A 26,344-nucleotide genomic window follows, 5' to 3' on the forward strand; every position below is an offset into this window, starting at 1 on the left:
CTCTGATCGTCAAAAGTCCTATGCGGATCTTAAACGAAAAGAAATAGAATTTCAGGTTGGTGACAAGGTATTCTTGAAAGTATCACCTTGGAAGAAAGTTCTCCGGTTTGGCCGTAAAGGAAAATTAAGTCCACGGTTTATTGGGCCATATGAAATCACAGAAAGAATTGGACCTGTTGTATATCCGTTAGCCTTACCACTAGAACTTGATCTGATTAATAATATTTTTCATGTGTCTATGTTACGATGGTATTGATCAGATCCTTCACATGTTATTTCTCTGTCAAAGGTAGAGATTCAGCCTGATATGACATATAGTGAAGAACCAATTAAAATCTTGGTTCGTGAAGCACACGAATTAAAGAACAAAAATGTGGCTTTAGTAAAAGTTCTTTGGCAATGGCATGGTATAGAAGAAGCTACCTGAGAACTGGAGGATACCATGAAAAAGCAATATCCAAATCTCTTTACTGGTAAGATTTTCGAGGACAAAAATTCTTAAGGGGGGAGAGTTGTAACAGCTCATTTTCAGTGAAATTGGAACAGTAGTTTCGGGACCACAAATTCGAGCCGAAAAGAAAATATATTTTTATATTTTTGCGTGGTTTGCATTTTGATAGGAAGATCATATGAAAATTTTGATAAGAAAATTTTACCGATTATGTGGTTAATTACGGAAAGGACTAAATTGCATAAAATGTAAAAGTTGAATTCTTGTAGCTAGATGGATTAAATAGCTATGAAATTCAAAACTTGAGATCCTTATATGGTAATTAGACCATTAAAGAAAAGTTAGTAGATATTTTTGATGATTCATCCATGGAAATTTAGAAAAGGGTAATAACTAAATTGGAAATGAGAAAAATTAATAAATGATAAATAATTAATAGGAAATAAAATCATTTTATATCATCTTCTTCCCCAAACATTCCGTGGAAACCCTAGGAAAGAGAAAACAAGCTTTCTTGGCTTAATTGGGTAAGTATTCAAGCCCCGTTTTTAGTAATTTTTATATTTTTAAAACCAAGATAGTCTAATTTATCTATTTTGGGGATCAATTTGAAAATTTGTCAAAGTATAAAATATTTTTCATGGATGAATATGTTGAAATTTGAAATTTATGGTAGAATATGAAAGGTTACTTATAGATAAATAACTTTTATAAAGTGAATTTTGATGAAATTGTAATTTAGAGACTAAATTGTAAAGTTGTGAAAATTGAAGAAAAAATTCTAAATTTTATAGAATATGTTGTAAATTTTATATTGAAATTTTGGTTAGGCTTGGAATAAGGAGTAAATTGCATGAATTTCATTTTCTGAGCCTAAGGATGAAATTGGAATTTATGGAAAGTTTAGGGGTAAAATGGTAATTTTGTCTAGGATGTAAATTGAGTCCAATTGAATATGAAATGTGATAAATTGATGATTAAATTCATTTTTATAGATCCAGATAACTCAAATTTGAAGCTATATCAAGGAAAAGAAAAAATTTCGGATTAGTAGATTTTCTTATACGAACTATTATCGAGGTAAGTTCGTGTAACTTACTTATACATGTTATTATATTTGAATTGAATGTTGTATTTGAATTGAATGTGATACGTGCTTGTATAAATTATAAGAATATTGTAAATGTATGAAATATACCTATGCCTGAAATAAGTCCCAAAAATGTTACATTCTGTTTGAATATTGAATTTCGATGGATATATATGATTTTCCCACATTGAAAGTGATCTTGCATATGTTGCAGACATGATTTAGCTTGGACGAGTAATCTTGATATAGCCCTTTCGAGCATTCTAATAAATAGTTTATGCGAGCATTTTGATCGGTAGTGATTTATCATGTGTTGCACACTATCGCAGCTCTTTGTGAGCATCCTGACATGCGATCGGTTGTGATCCTGCATTTAATGCTGACATAAGCGCAGCTCTTCATGAGCGTCCTGTTAAGCTTGTTTGAACTCTCTACTACCTTATTCGGTACTCCTTAATAATATCTCTTTATATCTGATTAGCTCTATGAGCTCCCTGAGTAAAAACTCTTATGCCCGAATAAGTGTCCTGTTACATGATTACATGGCTCGCTTGAGCCTCCTGACATGTGGCTCGAGAGTGTGCCCCCTGAATATGTGCCCTAATGGGTACCTTCAATTAAGAATTGACGGTTTACAAATATGTACACCTTGAGTGTACTATTTGAGTATCCATCGATAATTCAATAATTCAATAGACAAAATTCTTGACATGAAGAAATGATAAGATAAATAGATTTATGTCTTGAATGATTCTGAATTTCCCGATGAAGTGTTTCATGATGAGTTCATCTATGCTTGTTTGATATACATGAGATTTATGTAACTAACTTGTTTGATTGAGCGCATGTGTTTAGGTAATTTTCCAAATTGATGAAAAACATGTTTTGTATGCTTAAATTTAATAAATGAGATTGGTAAGTTTAATTCCTATTATACAAACTTACTGAGCACATAATGCTTACTAGGTTTTATTTTTTCTGTTTTATAGTGCTCGGAAGCTCGCGAAAGTTGGAGATTGGTTGGAGCATTATCACGCTATCCACTAAAGTGTTTTGATATAAATAATAAACTTATTTTGGTATAATGACATGTATAGGTAACTTGACCATTGTTGGCATATGAATGCGGTTTGTAAATTAGCCATTGGTATGGCTAATAATGTTTTGTTTTGATATACTTATAAGGTTATATTATGGCAAATATCTATGTGTTAAGTATATTGAAAATGATTGATCAAGTTATACTTAATATATAAGTTAAACAAAGGTAAGATTATAATCATAAATGCATATGATAAAATATCATATTAGATGTTAATATTAGCTTGGTTATAATGCTTGGATTGATTGGTATAGGAATGTAAATTTGGTGTAGGTTATTAGCAAAGTTTGGGTGAGAAATAAAGCTAGGAAATGACTCTATTTTGTCCATACGGGTTGACACACGAGCGTGTGTCTTGACCGTGTGTGACACACGACCTGGCATATGGGCATGTGATTTGGCATTGTGTCTACTGAAATTTAAAATTTGAGAAACAGAATGCTCAGAATTGAGCACACGGGCGTGTGTTTCAACTGTGTATGCTACACGGCCTAGAACACGGGCGTGTGTCTTGGCCATGTGAAACCTGCACTTAATTTTGAAAAATTAAATTGCAACACGGCCTAACACACGGGCGTGTGATTGGTCGTGTGGCACAAGTTAGAAAGTTACACGGGGTTGAACAAGGCGTGCAGCACGGGCGTGTCCTAGGGTCATATGGGCGTGTCCCTTGACTACACAGGCGTGTGTGCCCTACATCTAGGAAAATTTTTGAAATTTCGCAAAAAATTCTTAGAGTTCCTAATTTAGTTCCGACTCGATTCTAATACTTGTACTGGGCCTCGAGGGTACATTTAATGGACGTTATGAATAGTCTCAAAAAATGAATAATAATTGACATGAATTATCTGTAAATGTTCTGAAAACTCCAGTAATGCTCTATAATCCTGTTTCGGCGATGGACACATGTTAGGGGTGTTATAGTGTGGCTGGCCGTGTGGCTTTAAGTCAGAGATTTACACAGGGTTGGACACGACCTGAAGCACGGGCGTGTTTAAGGTTACACGGGCGTGTCCTTGGGCATACGGGTGTGTGAGCCCTGTACTTAAGAAAAATTTTAAAATTTCATGAAAAATTTTCTGAACTTCTGATTAAGTCTCGATTTGTTTCTAAAACGTGATTTTGGCCTCAGGGCTCAATAAAGGGACATTATGATTAAATTATGATGTGTATATTATATTATTATAATATGATTGTTCGTATTTATTCTGAAATGTCCAGTAATGCTCCGTAGCCCTATTTTGGTGACGAATAAGGGTTAAGAGGTGTTACAACTCCGACAGATACTCGAGGAAGATGTTGACAAAAGAGCTATTCCAAGATTTGTTCCTACTTAGCCTCTTTTCCAAAAGAAGAAGACTAAATTAGTGGTCTGACACAATCTTTTATATCTAGATGAATATCCAAGTACAAACACAAATAATAGTACATACCACATCATTAATTACATTATCCTATAACTAAAAAAAATTAATTCTTTAAAAAAACCTGGTTAATAGAGTCTAATTACATCGTAATTTCTTGTATGATACTTAATAGTAGAAATTTTAATTATAAAATTGAAAAATTCTCTAAAAAAGTTACAAATGTAATATGTTAGTCCAAAAAAATAATTAACAATCAATTTTTAATAAAGTTAACAATAAAAATAAGTATCCTAATTACTCTAGCATTTCATATTTTTGGGCTATTATTTCTGCAACATTAAACATATACTCCTCAGCATCAGTCATTGGTCATTGGCCAAATATAAATAATTAATAATAAATACTATGTAATTTAGTTAAAGATTTAGTAGTCCAAAATGGATGTAAAATTATCAGTGGTCAATAAATTTTTTAAAATTTTTAAAGAAGATTAATAAATAACATATAATTATAATTAATATATATATATCCTAAAATTATTATTGTAAAAAAACTTTTTAATACAGTAAAATAAATAAAATAATGCTTGAATATGTATATAAACATTAAAATTTTTGTAAGAAAAATAAAAAACAATTCACGTGGTTCATGGGTACTCTTCTAATAATGTTATCTTCAATGTTTAAACTTATATTTTTCCTTGGAGAGTGCAATATGTCTTACTATTACACCCAACTATTTAATGATATATAAAAACATATTTTGAAATTTAAAAGCAAGATGATTATAAAATTAAAAATATTTTTAGTTAATGAAATTCAATCCATTTCTCCGTCCACGTAGCTTAAAAAATTGGTATTTTGATAATTAAACTATAATATCAAGCATTTATTTATATGGGTAAATTTTTTTATTGTGTTATTATGGTAGATGTTTTGAGATTTTGATGATCCAGATTTGAATTTTATTATGCAAAAGTGTTATATGTAAGGTTTTTTTTAGATTATTTTTTTGTCTAAATTTAACCATAAATTTAAATTTATTATGATTTTTAATTTATTATGCTCTGTATCGCGTTGATTAATCAGATGTGTATTATTTTTTATTCATATTTATGATTGTACAATAATATTAATACTCTTATGCTTTTTATTCGTAGTTACATTGATTCAATATGATGAATAAATGTTTGATAAATTGTGTTATTCATTTCCACTCAAAATAGTTGTATAATTTATTTGATTAAGCTTCTAACAAAGAGTAATCGATATTAATACTCATTTAATTAATGATTAATTATATAATTATTTTATTTACCTTCAAAATTACATTAATTGAAATTAATTAACGTTCGTACTAATATATTTTAATTTGATATTTTATGTAAATATTTCATCAATCTATTAACCCGTGGGAATAGAAATACATTTGTATTTGAGCAAGACAATAAACTAAAATAATTGAATTTGAGTGGGTTTATATTCAATCAATAAATGTCTTTTTTTAGTTTAATATATCAATTAGTACTTAAGTCTGATACATTTTAGTGTTTAAAGATAATAATGTTAACTATTTAGAGTTTAATTCAGGTTTAAGGGTTAAATTGATGAAAGTTAATTACTAATATAATTATATATATATTTTTCATAATTTTGTTAGTAGAATAAATTCAGTGTTAATTGTGAATTTGTTTACTTTTGCATTTAATTTGTCAGCTACTTAATTTGAGTTTTAAGGTCATTTTGATGAAAGTTAATTGCTATACTATTAGCCAGTTATAAGTTCTCATCAAATTAACTCTAAAACTCGAATTAAGTATTAATAAATTAATATTGTTAATTCTAAGTATCAAAATGTATAATTTTTGTACCATATTAGACTAAAAAAATAACAGAAAAAATAATAAACTTAGGTACATTATTAAGGCTTCTTTTTATGATATTTTACCAAAAAAAATAAAAAGACCAAAAAAAAAATAAACGAGAGGGTGCTCTAATGCATTAAGAATAGAAAGAGAGTAGAAGATTTAATGATGTTGTTGGGGGGTACAGCAACTAAAGGTCCAAATGCAAAGATAAAAGGGTACCACAATTGACAACACTCCCTCCCTACTTTTCTGGTTCATATGGCTTAATGAACACCAAAAGGATTCATTCCTATCTACAACTTGTTTACTTGATGGTATATGAAGTCGTCTTTCTTTTTCCCTGCTTTTAAGTTCATAAGATGCCCAAATCATCCATTTTTACGGCTGTGTGGTGAAAAGGATGAATTGTTCCTGTTGCAATTTGAAGAGGAAATTAGAAAACAAGTATGTCCCAAAATTTATTACAAATATGAGCAACAATTTTCTCGACTGCATAACTACACTACCAAACAGTCCTATTCTTTCATATGGTTACAAATTAATAAGACATGAGTGAGTAATAAAACCAGATGATGAAGAGTCTCAACTCGGTCTGGCATGTCAAGTCAGTGAGTCAATATAAAATTCTTGGTGTTAAGCTGTTGATCTCTTGAATTCATATCCTGATCAGTTTCTCCTTCTCCCCAAGTTTGGAACAAACATCAGCTAGGAAAGCAAAGCATACACCGATGAAACGTACAAGGCATAGTAATATCAACAGTGCCCGGTGATGGAATCTTTTCTTTGGGAGCTGTCCTCTATCTGAGATAAGCAGTGCCCTGTACACAACTTCAGTTAAGGCATAGGCTGACACTGGATCACATTCTTCTTCGAGAAATCCGTATTTTGTAAGGCATACTATGTCATAAACGCCATTGGTCTCCGATATATACAGACATTAGCATATCTTCAGCCTGCCATCGATCCTCTCTTCGGTGGATAACAAGTCACTCTGTGTCAAGATCACGAGAGGGTTTTCATCTGAGGAAGATTTAGAATGTAAGATATATATGACTAAGAATGGTCATGATAGTACTAACAACACATAATAAGGGAAACCTTGGCTAGGACTTGTGAAACGTATAGTTCAAGGATCTGGAACAGAAAGGACATTGAATGAGCACAAAAAAAGACCATTCGGTTCATCATGTCTTTGAGCTACTTGGGAAAGCGTCATTATCATTATACATGGTATGTGTCATTTGTTATTAATTTATGATTGCGGCAATTAAAGACAAAACTTACTGCTTTTTCGCAAAGCAGCGCAGCAGAAGAGCTGTCTGATGGCCTCTAATGGCTTCAAATCGCCTGCTTTTAAAGCTTGGTAAATCTCTGCCATGTTAGCTATCACTATCACGCAATTCACTCTTCTCAGCACGAACTTTGAAGACGATCCCATGTCATCATTTTCCATATCGTCTGTCATCATTTTGCTGTCGCGATATCTCAAGCAAAGCTGGCTATGATGAACCTCTTCACTGATCCAACTCGATAATTCCTCTAATGCCTCCCTTGTTCTACCATAATCGAATCCTCTTGAATCGTAAACGCAGAAACCGCTTCGCATTGATCTCAGGACATTGTGTTCTTCCATGTACATGGTTATGTAATTGGAACAACTTCCTGCATGTAAATGAGAAAACTCAAAAATCTCTTTTTGCTGCAATTTCCTAAGCCTTTTTCACAACACAAGGCAATTACTGACTATAGATGATAATAATAATAATAAAAAGTATAAATTATGCAACTTTAAACTCACCATTTTCGAAACCATTTTTTTGAAAAACGGGGTTGATTTAGTTTAGAAAACGAAAACAAACACGGGAGTCGCCAATAATCTTTTTTGATGAGGTGTGATAGGGCCACCTTGTAAAAGTTGTTGTTTTTAATAAATGATTTAATTTATTTAAATAACGATTTTGGTCCGCGAAATTCAGAAAAAACGGGTTCGGGAGTCAGTTACGTACGAGGAAGGATTAGCACCCTCATAACGCCCAAAAATTAGTGCTTAGTTGATTAATTAGTGTCTTAGTGTCGAAAATTGAAAACTTTGAAGAAAATACGATCTATCGTTAAAATATTGCTTAATTGAATTTTTTTTTGAAAAAGAAGCATATTTTACGTTAATCGAGAAAAAGAATTATGTTCCATAAGTTAGGACACAATGTCTTGAAACTCCGAATATACGAGTGAATGCCGAAAAATTCATTTTTGAAAGATATTTGATTTTTCTCGATTTTTAGAAAGAAATCGTACTTCGTAAGTTAGAATACAATTTTTTCTTAATACCGAAATTATTTAAAAAAAAATTTAAAACATTCGTATGTTTGGATTTATCGAGAAAATCAAAACCCCGTAAGTTCGGGAACGACTTTTCGAATCTCAAAATACGAAATATTGCTTATTTGAAACAACGTTTTAATGTATCGAGTAAAAATATGACGTGATTTATAGTGAAATATAAAAGCAAATTACGGTGCTAACATATGTAATAACATGATCATAAGTGCGACAATGCTGATAATAAAAATATGAGCAATTATATGAAAATGATGCTAATATAAAAAGAAATAAATGAACAAGTAAAACAAGAATTATTGAAAAACTTTAAAGATCAATAAAAAGAATGAAATAAGCAAATAAATAAGTAAAAAAGAAATATAAAAAAAATAATAATATAAAAAATATAGCAATAGTAAAATTATGATATTAATACATAAATATAAATAGAGATATAATACTTAAAATATAATAATAAAAAAAATATAAATAAATAAGAAATAAAAACTAGATAAATAATAAGAAAATAAATAGATGAAAATATAATAATAGTAATAATACAATAGTAGTAATAATAAAAAGTAATAATAATATATTAAATAGTAAAAAAATAATAGTAACAGTAATTTAAAAAAATGATAATAGTAATAATCATAATGATAATAATATAAATAATAGTAAAATAATGATAGTAGTAATAATATATATTAAATTAGTTAATTTAATACTAAAATAGTGAAAATAACAAAAAAAAGGACTAAATCGAACCTAAAAATAAAATTTTGGGGCAAATCTGGAATAAAAATAAAGCGAGGGACCGAATTGGAACGCGCGAATAATAAGGAGGGACCAAAAGGGAAATTTTCCCTTCCCTTCCAAAATGCACAGCATCAAGAGGGACCAATTTGAAATCGAAACAAATTGCGGGGTAAAATTAGAAATAACGAAAATTTAATTAGAAAACAAAAAAACGGAAGGGCTAAAAGTGCAATTAGCCCTTCCACTTAAAAACACGCGGATCCTGAGGAGGGTCGGGTCGGATTCGGGTCGGCCAAGGCAAAACGACGTCGTTTTGGGTGTTTAAGGCCAGCCCCAAAACGACGTCGTTTTGAAGGCCTATAAAAGTCATAATTTTTTTTTATTTTAAAAATCATTCTTCATTTGTTTTTAAAAAAAAACTTCCCCCTCTCTATTCTTCTCTCTGTAAGGGCTGAAACTCCGGCAAGGAATTCGGCCGATCGCCGCCGTGATCCGCCGTCGCCGGCCGTCGTGCAAAAAATGTATTTTTTTATATTTTTATATAAATTGTTTTTTTAAGAAAAATAAAGAAAATATAGATGTATGAATATATTTGAGTAGATTCGAAAAGAAGAAGAAAAAATAAAAATAAAAATAAAAATGAAATCACCTCTTGAGTTGTTGACTGGAATTTTGTTTTTGATTAACTCTTTGTTTAATATTCACTCTCTATTTTGATTTTGAAAATCTATTTTTTTTGTATTGATTCTAAAGAAAAAACCCTCTTTATATTGATAGATTTTGGGGCTTTTTATAGCCATTTACATTTGATTTTATTTCTACTGTTTCTCTGCTTTGCCTGTCCTCTTTTTCTCCGTTTGCAGGTGGCAAAGTCAACAACGGTGGTGACAAGTGGCCGACGTGACAGAATGGTGGCGGTGGCTGACTGGCAGAGGCTATGGTAGGTTGTGGCACCACTTGGATTAGGGGGGCTAGGGTTATTTTTTTTGAAAATGTTGTGGGCTAATTGGGCTTGGTTCTGTTGGGTTAGTTTTTATTGGGTTTGTAATGGGATTTGGGCTGATTTAGTTGAGGTTTAGTTTGGGTCTTGGTTTGTACCCGGGCCAAAATTGGGTTGTACACTGATGATGTTTGAGCAAAGGGTATTAAGCCAGACAGATGATGTTAACTAAATTAACTAAAATTACTACAAAGGTAAGTGCACCTATTGAATAATAGTATAGCTATAGTGAGTCGGGAATATCGTATCCACGAAGACTAAAAGTACTAGTACTTACTATTACTAGGAACGCAACAGAAAATAAATTAGGAAAAATAATCGAATAAAACCAATGAAATAGGCAATACCTAGGAAAGAATCCACTTACATTTCACTTATTATTTTGAATCTAAATCAAACAATTTATTCACTTGTGCCTTGATTCGTAGAAATCCCTAAATTATGTTAATATCTCTTTTGAGAATAAAAACAATTGACTTTAGGTTGAACAATTGAAATCTCTTTCTAATTAAAACCCTTATTGTCGCATTAACTCGATCTATGGATTGCCCTATTAGATTTGACTCTAATCCGATTGATTTATATCGTCCTATTTGTAGGATTGCGGACTTTTGGTATACTGAATTAATCACATTAAGCATGAATTAATATCCTGAAAATATTAAAACACGAAATAAGCATATATAATTTAGAATAAGAATCAAGTATTTATCATGTAATTCAGAATTCAAATAATAAGATTCATATAGGTTTCATATTCCCTAGGTATCTAGGGAATTTAGTTCATAGTCTAGAATAACATCATCTCAAAGTTAGGAAAACAACAACACATAAAGAAACCCAATAAAACTTCAAAAGAAATTGAATGGAGATATTCAATCTTGAAAGAGATCCGCTTCTGAAATGAATCCAATAACGTTCTTCGAGTCTTTTCTTTGTTCTTCTCTGCGTGTCCTCCCTTAGATCCTCTTCTACTATATTTGTAAACTTTAAAATGCTCAAAATCCCTAAAAATTAGCTTTTTTCGGCGTAAAAGAGAAACAAGGTGCGAAATCGACATGGACTGGCACATAGGCGTGTGGTCAGCCCATGTGGAAATGCCCAGGCCGTGTGGATCCTGAAAACAGCTTATTTTGTCTGCTTTTGGCCTGATTTTCGCTCATTTCACTCCCCTATGCTCACTTAAGTATAGAAATATGAATTTAAAAGATTAGGAGCATCAAATTCACTAATTTACATAATAAATCATCTAAAAACGTATCAAGAATAGGATTAAAAACATGTTACTTTTATAGCTTATCAATTGATTAAGAATACTGTACATAAGATTTATAAGTGAGCTCTTGCCGAAACCAGAGAATCCCACCAATGTCTCTAATTCTCTAAGTAGTCTCACCTAGGCGCTAGAATGGAAATGTCAGGAAAGTCCAGCTTCAGCTTAGCACATTCATCGAATTTAGTAGCTGTTAGCCACCAACAGTATGCCGATATACATGACTCACTGTCGTCCTTATCAGTGAAAGCTACCTGGCTTTTCATCTCTCTGTTGTATGAAGCTCGTCAATTTAGAGGAGACAATGATGGCTAGCATAAGTTGAATTTATGAGTGAACAAGTTTAGTTTACCACAGTTGTGAATAAGGATTATGTTCGAAAATAGTGGTTCAAATAAAAGTAGACCATTCAAGCATGTACAATCTGGTTTTGTTCCTCAGGTGAAGTAGTCTGTCTAGAAACGAAGCCAACTTTCAGGTTGCTTCCTGTGGTGGGTCATTTTTGGGGTTGTTCCTAGAGTCCATGATTTTACAGAATTACCCTCATTACGACTAATAATTGCTATGATACAGGCAAGTTTGTCATACTCCCAGCTTTTCTAATGCAATCATCAGTGAGTATTCCATCGAATCAACGAGTTTTATTTTATGATATGAAAATTTTTCAATGAAAAAATTTTGAAATGATAAGTTGTATTATCTTAACTCAATTTAAATTTTTTTCGAGTCGAGTAAAATAAAATTTGAGTCGTATCAAATCAAATTGAGTGAAATTATTTGAGTTAAATTAAAAAAAATTAAACTTATCAAATTAAAATCTTATTATAGTATAACTAATTCTATATTATAGTACAAAATTTTGAAAACATATATATTTAAAAATATTTTCAAAAGCAAAATAATAAAAAATAAGATACTTTAGTGTAAACTTGAATTATTAATTAATTTATTTAAGTTTCAAAATTATTATTTTAGAAAAATTTTAAAATTTTTACTTTCTTTTTATATTCTTTAGAATTTTAAAAAAAAATGAATTTTGGAATTTTTATAAATATTTTGAATTTTATAAATTATTTTGCAATTTTTGTTGATAAACTAATTTGTTCATTTTCATAATTAATATGAACTAAACAGATATTCAGATTAATCTGTTATTCGAATTATCAAATTTTACTCGACTCGAACTCAAAACTCAAATTACTTATTTGAGATTCGATTAATTCGAAATTAAAATTTTATTTCAATTTTATTGAATCAAATCAAATTTTGCTTGTCTCGCCCCCAATCATAAGTCTGATGTAGACTTGAGTTATTACCTAATGTCCCATCCGCAACACCAAATGTACTTTACGAATAGAGTTAAAACGAAGCACCCAGTTAGGGCCCGCCTGCACTTTCTAAAAATTGGCCTAACACGCCGTTCGAGTAAAAACAAAAAACTCTTTTCTTTTGTACTTTGTAGATCTTTAGAGATGGGCATAGCTGGGGCACACAATGAAATTAGGAGTCCGGAAGAATGCATGAAACACATAATATTTGGGAATCAAATTCTATTTAGAACCACCGGACTCATTCAACATTCGGTACATAAAAATCCGACGCATCTTTCAGGTTTTTGACTTGTACATTACCGGAAATGAAAAAAATTCCCTTTCACAACCTACATTGGTGCGCCTTTCTGATAAGATTCATATCTAAAACTAACCATTTATAATGGAAGCTAATACATCATTGTTGCATATGCAGGAGCATAAATTGGTATTGATATAAAAGGGAGGATTGGTGTTGCATGCCTCTTTCCTACATCTAATAATATTAAGATGTAGAAAAGAATTAACTACCACATGTGAAATGTTAAAAAAAAAGGTATTTGTATAGCTTCTCGACCTTCAACTGTGGTATCATACACCTTGTATTTATTCTCTTACTTCTTGAAAACATACTTTGGCGTTACTTCAACTATCTGTGAATTCTAAAAAAACACTCCATTTGAGCTTTATTCTACTCTAACCAGGTCTCCTGCAAATACAAAAACGTCTTTAGGGCATCCAATCAAATCAAGACATAAAAATACAAGTTTAGAAGTTTGTAGGCAACTAGAACTGGCATAAACATACACCATCTCTTTACAAATTATTTGACTACTAGCGATATTTGTTTTCACCAACTGCTACAAAGAAGGCTCATTATAACTCATTACGAGTCTCAAATTAGCGAAATGGTGTTTTGTTAGAAAATATAAAAGCATGGGGCAATTCTGTATAACCTATATATTCACTACTTAATTATGGTGACATTTGTTACATCCTAGTTTCCAGTACAGAGATTTAGCAACTCAGATACATGTGAAATTGTAGAACCAAAGAGCAACCATATTGCAATTTAATATATCAATTTTCCTAAAAGATCATGTTAACTTCCTTAGAGAAGGTTAGCAGACAAATTCAAATGCATACCTGATGCGGTCGTTGAGAGTACCAAAAATATCCTATCCCTATAAAATATTAAAAGTAATAAAAATAATAGTATAAGGGAAGTAGAGTCAAATCCTCAGGGACTGGATTTGAACAATTGCTTGTTCCTCGAAATCCTGGTTAGAATCGTGCCCAAGAAAACCTGCGTACCTGGGAAAAAAATAAAAAAAACAGAATTAAAAGTTTTGATATGAAAAAAAACAAAATAAAAACAGAATTAAAAGTTTTGATTGAAATTTCGAAAATTAAAATTAAGATAAAGAAATAAATAGAGTTGAGGAAAATGTGTTTTTATTGAGAGATTTCAACCTCCGGTTGTCTCGATCCGCCTTGGGTTCAATCATTGGCTTTTAGGTGATCCTTCTCAAAAAGAATAAGTCAGTTATAGTGGAAGAGGATGCCTACAACCACCAACTCTAAGAATTTAGACTTACAATTTAGCGAAACCTGACTCTAGCCAATAATCGCTTCTGTGGGATCATCTTATGCTAGATCATCACTTCTCAATGGCGAATCCCACACCATTTTGTCTCTTGGGCTCGCCAACCTTTGACGCAGTAAGCTAACGAACCGACTGTGCAACCTTCTCAAAACATACAAAGCGGCCACCTTTGCATACGTTGAAAAGATCACCTTTTAAAGGATATGGACGGAAGCGTTAGCCCCGTAATACAGAGAAACGATGAATATTCGTTGAGAAGGCTAAGTACAGATTCTAAGCCTTATGAACCCTTTTTGAGGAACTTTGATAACCTTCAGCTAGACAAATTTAGTGACTCATGATTTTTGGGGAAAAAGAAATAAATATAATTAAAATGAAACTTTTATTAGAAAAAATATGGAAAGAACAAAAAGGTTAAACTTTTTTTTTGGGGGGGGGGAGAGAGTGTTTACAGAAAAGATGAGTCAAATTTGTGTCACTCTATCCCTTATTTATAGTATTAGAAAACCTATTCTATTCCTAATTAAATTCTAAAAGATAAATAAAAATAATTTAAGATAATTTAAGATAAATGAAAATGAATCCTAAAATTAAATCTAAATAATAATCCTTAATAATTATCCTAATATAATTAAATATTAAATAGAGTCTTTTGCTATAAAATCTCTTCTTTTGCACTTTTGCCCTTATGTCTTCCATACTTGCATTTTTGGCACCATTTTTTTCCCTATGTCACATGTTGCCCATTTTATCTCTAAATTTGTACTTTTTACCTTTAAATTTTCTTTTGCCTCTAATTTAGTCCCTGAAAGATAAAAGACCATAAATAGCTCAAATTAGTAGGGCCAGACTCAAAATAAACATGCAATTAGGACATAAAAATATGTCGTTCTAGAGTATTATCGAATTCCCCCTACTTAGCCAATGCTTGCCCTCAAGTATGGTTCCTATCCACTGTGAAATTTAGAAATTGCCATGAAAGAAGTACCACTCTAAAGTTTTATAAAAAGTAGGCATAATGCATATAAAAAAATAAAGAGAACATTTAGCTTGCTTTAAGTAAACTGAAAAAGTATTTCAATTAATACACACAAAAATTAAAATTGACTTGGATTATTTCATGAAAATTAGGTAATTTACTAAACTTACCAAGACACTTTATTTGTTTCCATCTTTAGTCCCCAAATACAATTTTATTATTAATACATCACTTTCTTTTCTTTTCTTCTTTCAATTTTTTTTTTGTTATTATTATTATTATTGCTTAAGAGTACATTGAACCTTTTGACGCGAAGAGAGATGACAGCCAAGCACCCCACCCAGGTTATTTAGCCCAACATACTATTAATTTATTATATTTTTCTTAAGAACATATCGGACCTTTTGACGCAAAGAGAGATGACAGCCAAGCACCCCACCCCGGTTACTCAGCCCAACATATTCCTAAAATGTTTATTTAATTTCGGTCAGCGGAGTTACCTAATGTAACACCCTGAAAATTTCTACAGTAAGATATTATCCTTAATATAGTAAAATAAGGAAATAAAGTGACAAGAAGAGGAAAATTGAGTTATGTCACTGGGAAGTATATTATGACATATTGATTCAAGAAAGGACTAAATTGTAAAAGTGAGAAAAGTTTTATGGTCCAAGAGTAAATACTCAAAATTTAAGGGATTAAAGTGTGAATATAAAAAAGTTGAAGGACTAATAGTACAAATATTTTAAGGGTGGAATGATCTAGAAACCAAGGAAAATTGATGAATTAGGACCAAATTGAATAGGTGAAGAATTATAAGGGACTAAATTACAAATTTACCAAATTAAGTGATGACTCAAGAATGGAATTTTAAAAGATCATAAAGGGCAAAATGATCAATTGGAAGAGAGATAAATCTAGAAAGTAATGATGATGTTGGTGATATTTTATAATTATTTAATTAGATAATTATTATTTATTTAATATTTTAATAAGATATTTTATTATTTTATTATTTTATTTAGTCTATATATATATGTGTGTGTGTGTGTGTGTGTGTGTGTGTGTGGAAAAAAAAACACATACATACTCCATCATTGTCCATGCATCTCACGTTAGAAAGAAGAGAAGAGAAAAAAAGAAAATTTTCATTCTTTACAATTTAGTCTTTCCACAAAAAATTCATCATTTTCACCTAGAAATCAAAAAAAAAAAATTCATGGTTACCAAGAGAGAAAAATAATAAGTAGACTATGGGAAGCTAGAATATCAAGTTAGATTCAAGAAATAGAAGCTGGAGGAGAGAGAAAATCAATTCAAGAAATAGAAGCTGGAGGAGAGAGAAAATCAAGTTAAAAGATTGGAAACAATAAGACAAGGTAAAAACATCAAGATTTCCATGTATTTTTAAGTTTGATATTATTGAAAAAGCATGGAAATGAAGCTAAAGTAGAGTTTTCTTATATATAGTTCCATGCTCTTGATATATTAGTGAAGAAAAATAAGAGAAAGTGGTGGGAAATATTGTAGAGAAAGGAAATAAGGGTGTTATAAACTTAATAATTAACATTTTGTACTAAAACAGTTTTGAGCAGCAGTAGTAGTCTAACTTTCAAAAATCACCAAAAATTGTAGAAATAAAATTAGAGAATGAATAAAATATTAAATTAAATATTATTAAGTCTAGTTTCTTATAGAAGAAACCATGTAAGCAATGGAATTGTGAATCATGAGATATAATAAATTTTGTGAGATAAGGTCAGAATGATTTCTGGTTCCCCTGTTATGAATTTAGAAAATCATAAAAATTTGTAGGAAAATAATTAGGTTCTTAAAGATATATTTTTAAAATAATGAATGAGTCTATTTGCAATAGAAATAAACGATAACATCATCCGAATCTTGTACAATGAGATAATTAATTTTTAGTAAAGAAGGGTCGGAACTATTAGACAGCAGAATAAGGGTGCCTTTAAAGAATAAACTGTACTTATTGGATGGACCGAAAATTCTGAAAATTTTAGGGTCATAAGATACGTAAGTATAGTTTCATGGAAAATTATCAAATCTTAATTTTGAGTTCTGTAGCTCAAGATATAAATAATTTAGTAACTATGACGCAAATGAACATTTTTTAATATACATATAAGTAAATAGTAAAATTATTGATAATGTTACTTGTAGCATGTTATGTTAATTAAGGATGTGAAATGGAGAGGAGGAGGAGGAAAATGTGTATGAATATTCAGCTAGCATGGCTAATTTGCATGTTTTAGGCTCAAGGACTAAATTGAATAAAAGTAAAAATTTATGGGAAATTTTATAAAAATGTTAGAAATGACCAATTTGCATGAAATGAATTATTTTATTATTTAAAATTTCAAAATTGAATGAAATTATTAATTTAGTTCAAGTCGGGGAAAAACATGTTTTAAGGATTAAATTGAAAAGTGTTGAAATTATGGAAAATTCTGATATTTTATAAAATTCATGGGTTGTTATCAATTTGTATGAGAATAACGGCTGGAAATAAGGATTAAATTGTAAGAATTTTATTTTTTGAGCCTAAGGATGAAATCGTCATTAATTAAAAGTTTAAGGGTAAATGGTAATTTTGTTTAGAGTATTAATTGAATGTATTAGAACATTAAATAAATGAAAATGATGATCAAATTTATTTATAAAGATCCGGATGACTCGAATACGAGACTTGAACGTGGAAAAGAAAAGATATCGGATTAATAAAATTATAAACATGAACAAACAACGAGGTAAGTTAGTGTAACTTGAATTGTATTTTTAAATGCATGAAATATCAATATAATGAATTACCTGATTTATGTTTATGAAGAAATGGCAAAAAAATGATATTTATCATGACATGTAAATATGTAATTATCTTTGATACGTTGATACAAGGAAATTAAGTATATTGAGAACGAGTAATAAATTCAAGTAAAACATTTCGAGAAAAATAAGTACGTCTAAGGGACAATATGTTTGATTTTAATTGGTTCCAAATATGAACATTAGAGAAACTAAAATATCTAATAAATAAATCGGTAACTTCGGTAATGCTCCGTAACTCTATTCCGGTGATGGATTTGGGTTAGGGGCGTTACACCTAACACGTTAAACAACCTTTTGACAAAATAGGATGACAACCCAAGCACCCTACCCTGTTACTCAGTCAGTCACGTTTTAAGCTGTACTCATAACCACAAAAGCATCATAATTTATTATAATGGAATAGAATTTTAATTTGGAGAATAATCAAGTGTCAAAAATAAGTTTCAGCAAGTACTTAATAGTCATGAACATAAATTTAACATGCAATTTTCATTAAGTGTCCTCTTTTCATTTAGACTTAATTAATTATACTATAAGCAAGATACGGTTAACTTTATCAATCATAATTATTCAGCCTAAAAGAAATAAAATATGGAGATGAAATCAAACAGGCAAAATCACAATTAACTCAGTAGACAAGAATTATGCATGTAGGTCAAACAATGTGTAATAGCCCGATTTTGGGCCTAATCGGAACAGTGGATTCGGGACCACTATTTCGAGGCTAGAGAAATTATTTTTAATGTTATTTTATGTGTTATAGCATGATTATATGAGTGCATGAAAAATTTGGTGAGTTAATTTTAGCGTTTGTGAGCTTAATTGTGAAAAAAAGAACTAAATCGCATAAAGTGTAAAAGTCCTATTTTACTAGCTAAAGGTGTAAATTGACTACGAATCATATTGTGGAGGTCTTTAAAGGGAAAATAGACCCTTTTGAGAGAGGTGGCAGACCATGGGAGACAAAGAAATAGAAAAGTCAACATTTGGTGGAAATTAGGTGATAAAATTGAATAAAATAAAACAAATAAGAAAACTTGTCATTTTCTCATCTCTCTCCTTTCTCCACTGATTTCTCTTCAAGAAAACAGCTATGGAAGCTCAAAATTTTCAGCAACCTTAAACTCTTGCAAGTAAGTCTTCTTGGTGGTCTTTCTTGATAATTTTTGTGTTTTTGGAACCCTTAAAGCTTAATCTAGCTAATTGGGGGGCTATTTTGTGAAATGGTTGATAGTTTAGGGATTTAACATGAAAAGATTTATGTTTTTTTACTTAATTTTAATGAAAGAAAATGAGACTTGGTTGTGTAATAAACAACTTTTGTGAAAGGATTTTCATAAAAACACCTAATATGAACCATTTTGTAACGGTGGCAAAATGAGTGATAAGTATGAGTAATAATGAGAGTTGTGGGCTGCTCCTAGTATAAAAAGAATTTCGCTAGGCTTCAGTAGTGAGAAAATTTGATAAAAATTGATTTACGAGCCTAAGGGCAAAATCGTAATTTTTGTAAAGTCTAAGGGCAAAATGGTCATTTTGCCAAATTGTGAATTATAGAATGTTTTAATTAAGGTAATGATTAAATGAATGAATTTCATCATATTAGATCAAGAAAATCGAGATTTGAGCTTAAATCGAAAAGTACGAGGTTATGGGCTAAAATGGAGTAATTAGCTGAAATCGCATTCGAGGTAAGTCCGCGTGACTAAATAAGCATATCATCCATATTATTGTTAATATAGTCGAAACCTATTTTGCTATGATTGTATTTAATTATATGTTGATGGAATATGGAATTCCATTGAAACAAGTAAGTAGTATGTTAATAATGCAACCATATTGTTATGATATGTGATTGAAATGATATTGCATAAATTGTTTTGATTGTGAATATGAGTACGCATGACGTGAAATTAATGTAATAAAGACTCCCAGTTGAACATTAGGAATAAATTTGGATATTCATGCCATGACATTGGGTGGTATGTGTGCTAGTGTAAGACATGTCTGGGACATGCATCGGCCATATTATGGGAGCCAGTGTAAGACATGTCTGAGACCTGCATCGGTATTGAGACGAGAGCTAGTGTAAGACATGCCTAGGACATGCATCGGCCTCGAGTTATACGAGCTAGTGTAAGACCTGTCTGGGACATGGCGTCAGCTTATTGTGTGTCAGTGTAAGACCTGTCTGAGACATGGCATTGACACCAATAGATGAAAGCCATTGTAAAAACTGTCTGGGACACGGCATCGACCTCGATATATGAAAGTCAGTGTAAGACCTGTTTGGGACATGGCATCGACTTTGATGTGCTAGCCAGTGTAAGACCATGTCTGGGACATGGAGTCGGCATCTTATCCCTTGTTTGGGGCTATTGAATATCCTGTAGTATTCCAAATGGTTCAACGGGAGATGCATGGTTTATATCGAATTATAAAGCTTATGGCTATGTTGTGAGTGGTACAGGAACTTACATGAAATTAATAAGATGTGAATCTAATTCATGTTGTATGATTGATAAGGAATGAATATGAGTAAGTATATGAGCATGTTGTGTAACACAGGTACGTATGCCAACTCATGAGAAATGATTTCGGTTTACGATACACATTTGGTGAGGATGTAAATAGGTAAGCCATGCCTATGAAAATCATTTTGTGATGACCATATGATTATAGGTCTATACTTATGATGTATAAACATGTATTTTTACCAATGTGGTGAAAATGAATTAATATGGTGTGATAAATTTAGTATAATTAATTTACACTAAAACAATTTTGGACAGCAGTAGTAGTCTGACTTTGAAAATCCACCAAAAATTTTAGAAATTGAGTTAGAGTCTGAATAAAATATGAAATTAAAGCTTAATGAGTTTAGTTTCACATAGAAGAAACAATGTAAGCAAAAGAGTTTCATACTATGAAATATTTAAATTGTTGTGGGACAGAGTCAGGATGATTTTGAAATCCCTTATTCTAATTTTAGAAATTCATTGAAAATTGTACAAAAATAGTTATGGGTTATAATTTATATTCTTAGAACTAATGAGTCTATTTTCAAGAGAAATAGATGAGAACTTAATCCAAGTCACGTATTATGAGATAATTAATTTTTAGTGAAGAGGGGTTGGAACTGTCAAACAGCGAAAAAGGGGTAACTTTAAGGAATAAACTGTACTTATTGGCTAGACCAAAAATTATAAAACTTTTATGGTAAGAAGATATGTGAGTCTTCAGGGAAAATTAGCGGATCTTAATTTGGAGTTCTGTAGCTCCATATATAAATAAATTGGTAACTATGACTTGAGAAAACAACATGACCAGAATATAAGTAAAAGTGTAATTATGGTTGTATTACCTTGAGAAGCATGTTGACATATTGCTTATTATTTTCATATGGACTTACTAAGCATGAAGCTTAATCCCTCCTTTCCATTTCTTTTAGCTTGTCAGGTTAGCTTGGGGTTGGAGATCGTCGGAGGCAGCATCACACTATCAAGTCTCTACTTTTGGAATAATGAAGCATATATTAGAAATTTCAAGTGAGTGGCATGTATAGGGATCTAGTTTATTAACATGTGTTATTATGCTTTGGCCAAATGTATTGGCTTATATTGAGTTATATGTATATGGCCATGAGATGTGGCTCATATTGATTATGTCTTGTAAACCTAGCTATTCATGTCATGTTTAATGTTTTTGATTCGATTATGTTTGGTTGCCATACTTGGTTGGTAATATGACATGTGTGTTGGATGTATGCTCTATGACCAATTGAGGTGGTCACAGCCATATAGTAATTGCACGTTATAAAAACAACGTAATAATGGTTGAACATGAGTGCCTAATGGATAAGTTGGTAACCATAGTATAATGGTAAAAGTTATCGTCAAAATGACAAGTCTTATGAATGTGGATTAATGAATCTAGACTTGGTATTGCATGAGTAGATGCATAGCTTGTAAGAGGACATGTCAATGTTATGAAAATGTCTTAATAAAGGATGTTTAATCACTAAAATGATGCCATGATTTGTGGTTTTAATATGCATAAGATTGTAAGGGTTTATGGGTAACATGAAGACTTGGAAAATAGTTGAACTGTTGACTACATGGGCTGAGACACGGTTGTGTGTCTCAACCGTGTGAGGGACACGGCCTGGAGACACGAGCGTCTGCCTGACTGTGTGGAATGATTTGCATGTTGACATCATAAACAGAGAGTTACACAGCCTGAGGACACGGGCGTGCCAAAGGCACACGGGCGTGTGACCCTGTTCCATGGGAAAATTTTCTAAGTTTTCTTGAAACTTTTTAAAGTTCTCGGTTTAGTCCTGAATTAATCCCGATGTATGTTTAAGGCTTCGTAGGCCTGTGTATGGGACATTATGCATGTGTATGAAAAGTTTTGAATTAAAAGAAATTTTGTAGCCTGGTTTTTGCATGTTTGTGAACGATTAAGTATGGTAATGCCTCGTACCCTGTTCTGGCGTCGGACACGGGTAAGGGGTGTTACACAGTGGACAAATCATGGTTAAATTCTTAGGCATGAAAAGAGGCAGAATATTTTTTTTAAAAAATTATATGGGCAGCAACGATCAAAGAAGCAAAAATGACAAAAACAACATTTAAAATGACAGAAATAACGAAGAATGCCTCCCCCTACTTAAAACACATTGTCACCGATGTTGTAACAGCCCGATTTGGAGACTAGTCGGAACAGTGGTTTCAGAACCACTAACCTGAGGTCAGAGAAATTATTTTTAATATTATTTTATGTGCATTGGTATGTTTAAAAAGGTGCATGAAAATTTTGGTAAATTAATTTTAGCGTTGTGAGCTTAATCATGAAAAAGGACTAAATCGAATAAAGTGCAAAAGTCCTATTTTTATAGCTAAGGGTGTCAAATAACTAGAGAACCATAATTGAGTGTCTTTAAAGGGAAAATAGACCTTTAAAAGAAGCTTGGCCGGCCATAGGGGACAAATTGAGTCATGTTGACTAGGTTAGGTGAGCTTTTAGTAACTTATTTGACTAGAATAAAAATAAAAGAAAAGGAAGATATAGTGTCATCTTCTCCACTGATTTATCAGCAACAAAAGGGGGGTTTAGAGAGCTTAAAATATCATCCACTTGTATCTCTTTCAAGTAAGTCATTGAGAAGGTTATTCTTAGTGATCTTTGTATTTTTGAACCCCTTGTAGCATGAGCTTTCTAACAAGAGGGCTATTTTGCAAAATGGTTGAAATTTTAGGGTTTTACCATGAGTGTTTTCATGTTTTTTTTCTGAAATTTTATGTAAGAAAATGAGCTATGGTAGTATAATAACCAACTTTTGTGAAGTAGTTTTCATGAAAACCCTAACGAATGACCATTTTACATAAGTTGTAAAATAGGTGATAAATGTGTGAAATAATAAAAATTGTGGGCCACTTCTAGTATAAAAAGTAATCAGCTAGGCTTGGCTAGTGAGAAAATGTGATAAAAATCGATTTTCGGGCCTAGGGGTAAAATTGTAATTTTTACAAAGTTTAAGGGCAAAATAGTCATTTTACTAAAGTATAAGTTTTAAGTTGAGTTGAATGATTTGTATATTAAATAAGCTAATTTTTGACATTTTAGATCAAGAGAAACGTGATTAGGGTCTTGATCGAGGGAAGAACCAAATTTTCGAAGATTAGGCTCGTTCCCATCAGTTTGTGCCGAGGTAAGTACATATTGTAAATAATGTGTTGTTGTAGCTTACTTTTAAATGTTTTATAATTTTTCCATGTATCATAATCTTACTCGATATCATGAAAGTATAAATAGTACAAAATAAGAGTAATCCACATCCTGAACAAATGCGACAACATCAGGTTAGACACGAGATCCCGTTAAACCTCGAAAATATTATAGGATATAAAATATAAGTCATGAGAAATTGAGTGGTCTGAACTCATGACTTGAGTCTAAGTTCATAAGATAAGTGAAATATGTAATGTGGGTCTGGGTAGTGACTTTGTGTGTAGACCCGTGAGTAGTTCAATGAGCGGGCATTATATGATAGAGCTATGGGGTCCGAGTACTGACTTGGTGAAAAGACCCGTGAGTAGCTCAAATATGCAAGTATTACAAAGTACGAGGTAGCTTTGGCTACTTGTATAGTACTTCAGAGTAAACTATCCGTATATTCATTGGTATTTCCGAGTGTTGAAAAGGGTTAACTCAATGAATGGATTGGCGATACTTCTATGAGGTATGTCAATAGAGAGAATTAACTTGAGTTATTTTATGGGTAATTACAGGTATGTATACTAAACTCTCGAATGAAGACCTTGTATGTGATGAGATGTAGTAAGTATGCGTAAAAGAAGGAAAGAGCTAGATAGTGAGGTTAAAATGATATATCATTTAAGTATGATAAACCATTGTTTGACGAATGTGTTGCTAATTATACTTATTTGTGTATATGATAAACTGTAATTTATACATGTTTTTATCCCATGCTTAGCACATTTATCGATGGTTTCTCCTTAGAATTGGTGAATTTGATCCTCCTAATCCTTTAATTTCATGTTTTATACTTAGGTGAGCATAAGAGAGTAAAAAGAGTGAGAAACGGGCCGAAAACGGAGAAAATAGACCCACGTGGGAAATCAACACGGCCTAGACTTCCTCACACGGGCGTGTCACACGGCCGTGTCCCTTTGGCAGAATTAAAGCACGACTTTCACGGGTATACTACACGCCTATGCCTATTCAACAGCCTTGACCACGGGCTGGAGTAATCGTATACGGGCGTGTCACACGGCGTGTCCCTGCCGAGCCCAAGTATAACCCTATTCAGAAAAGGCCAATTTTGAGGGCTTTTAGGCATTCTAAAGCTTATTTAAACACCAGAGAAGGCACTTAGAAGGAAAAACGCAGAGTAGGAAGCAAGGAATTACTCAAGGAAAGCCGATTGATCCATCTCAAAAGCCAGATTCATCATCAAGACTGAAGATCTCTATTCAAGTTCCTTCAGGAGTTTTGGGTTTTCTTATATTTTGTTATCTTTATGCTTTTGAGATGTTTTCTTTCATAAGTATGAACTAAACCCCCTAAATACCTAAGGGGAATGAAACCTAAGACGGGTCTTGTTATTATTATCTAAATTGTATGATAAATATTTGACTTGTTCTTAATTATGTGTTCTTAATTCTTGTTTTAATATTCCAGGATATTGATTCAAGCTAAGCTCTTATTCAGAAGAGGAATAGACCCTGTCTAAGAGTAAAATTTTCGTAATTAAGCCGAGTTGATTGCGCGCCTAGAGATAGGGTGACAAGATTTTACCGGATTAGGGTGAAACCTAATAAGGGAGTCCATAGATCGAGTTAATGCAATTCTAGGGTGTTAATTAGAAAGAAATTTCAATTATTCGACCTAGGGTTAGACGTTATTAGTCTCGAGAGATATAATAATATAACTTAGGGATTTCTACGGATCAAGTCAAATGAATAATTCGTCTGTTTCAGAGTCAAATAACAAGTGAAGTCTAGGTGGATTTTTCCTTAGGTATTGTCTTAATCAATCGAATTTGCCCAAAAGTATTTTCACAAATCTTCTTTCTGTGCATTCTTAGTTAGTAATTAGTTTGGATAACCAAACCTCTTAATTTTTTGGCTAGATAATAAAAAGAAGTAAATACTAGTACTCGTAGTTCCTTTGGGTTCGACAATCCAGTCTTGCTGAACTATACTACTATTCGATAGGTACACTTGCCTTAATCGTGATAATAAGTTAGTCTCAAGAACGATTCATTTATAACTTTTTAAAACCTGTTATGAATATCACGTATCAGTACATGTCCTTACTAAGCCCCCATGCTTCCCCTATTTCCTTTCCATTTCCTTTTAGTGCCACAAAAGTAGTTTGAGGATCGTCGCCTACGTCGAAGAAGTTAGTCACACTATCCTTGAAGCACTTGTTATAGCTAGTTTTATCATTTGGATTATGGCATGTATAGGAATCTTTGATTTTATTTTTGTGTCACATTGTTTTGAGGCCAAAGGTGTTGGCTTGTTTTAGCATTTGACTCATTTTTCCATGAAAATGGCTAATATTGTAAGTTATTATATGAATGCAAGATAGACTTTTACGAATGTGAAATTGTTGGCATGGCTGAATATATGACATGTATATAGACTTTAGCTATGGTTGTTGGTTGAGAACTCATATTAAATTAGACTTTGACATGTTGGTTGGTATTAAATTTTATTTCAGGGTGACACAAGGCTTGGTAAATAGCCTTATATTATCCACACGGGTAGACACACGGGCGTGTGTCTAGACCGTGTCTGACACACGGTCAGCCCTGCGGGTGTGGTGCCCAGTCATGTGT

General features: G+C 31.8%; 1 pseudogene; it reads right to left on the minus strand.

The window, feature by feature from the left end:
• Positions 1-6,325: 6,325 nt before the first annotated feature.
• On the minus strand, positions 6,326-11,494 carry LOC121232244 (uncharacterized; annotated as a pseudogene).
• Positions 11,495-26,344: the final 14,850 nt, after the last annotated feature.

Source organism: Gossypium hirsutum, chromosome A07 (assembly GCF_007990345.1).
Source record: "Gossypium hirsutum isolate 1008001.06 chromosome A07, Gossypium_hirsutum_v2.1, whole genome shotgun sequence".
Taxonomy (NCBI): Eukaryota; Viridiplantae; Streptophyta; class Magnoliopsida; order Malvales; family Malvaceae; genus Gossypium; species Gossypium hirsutum.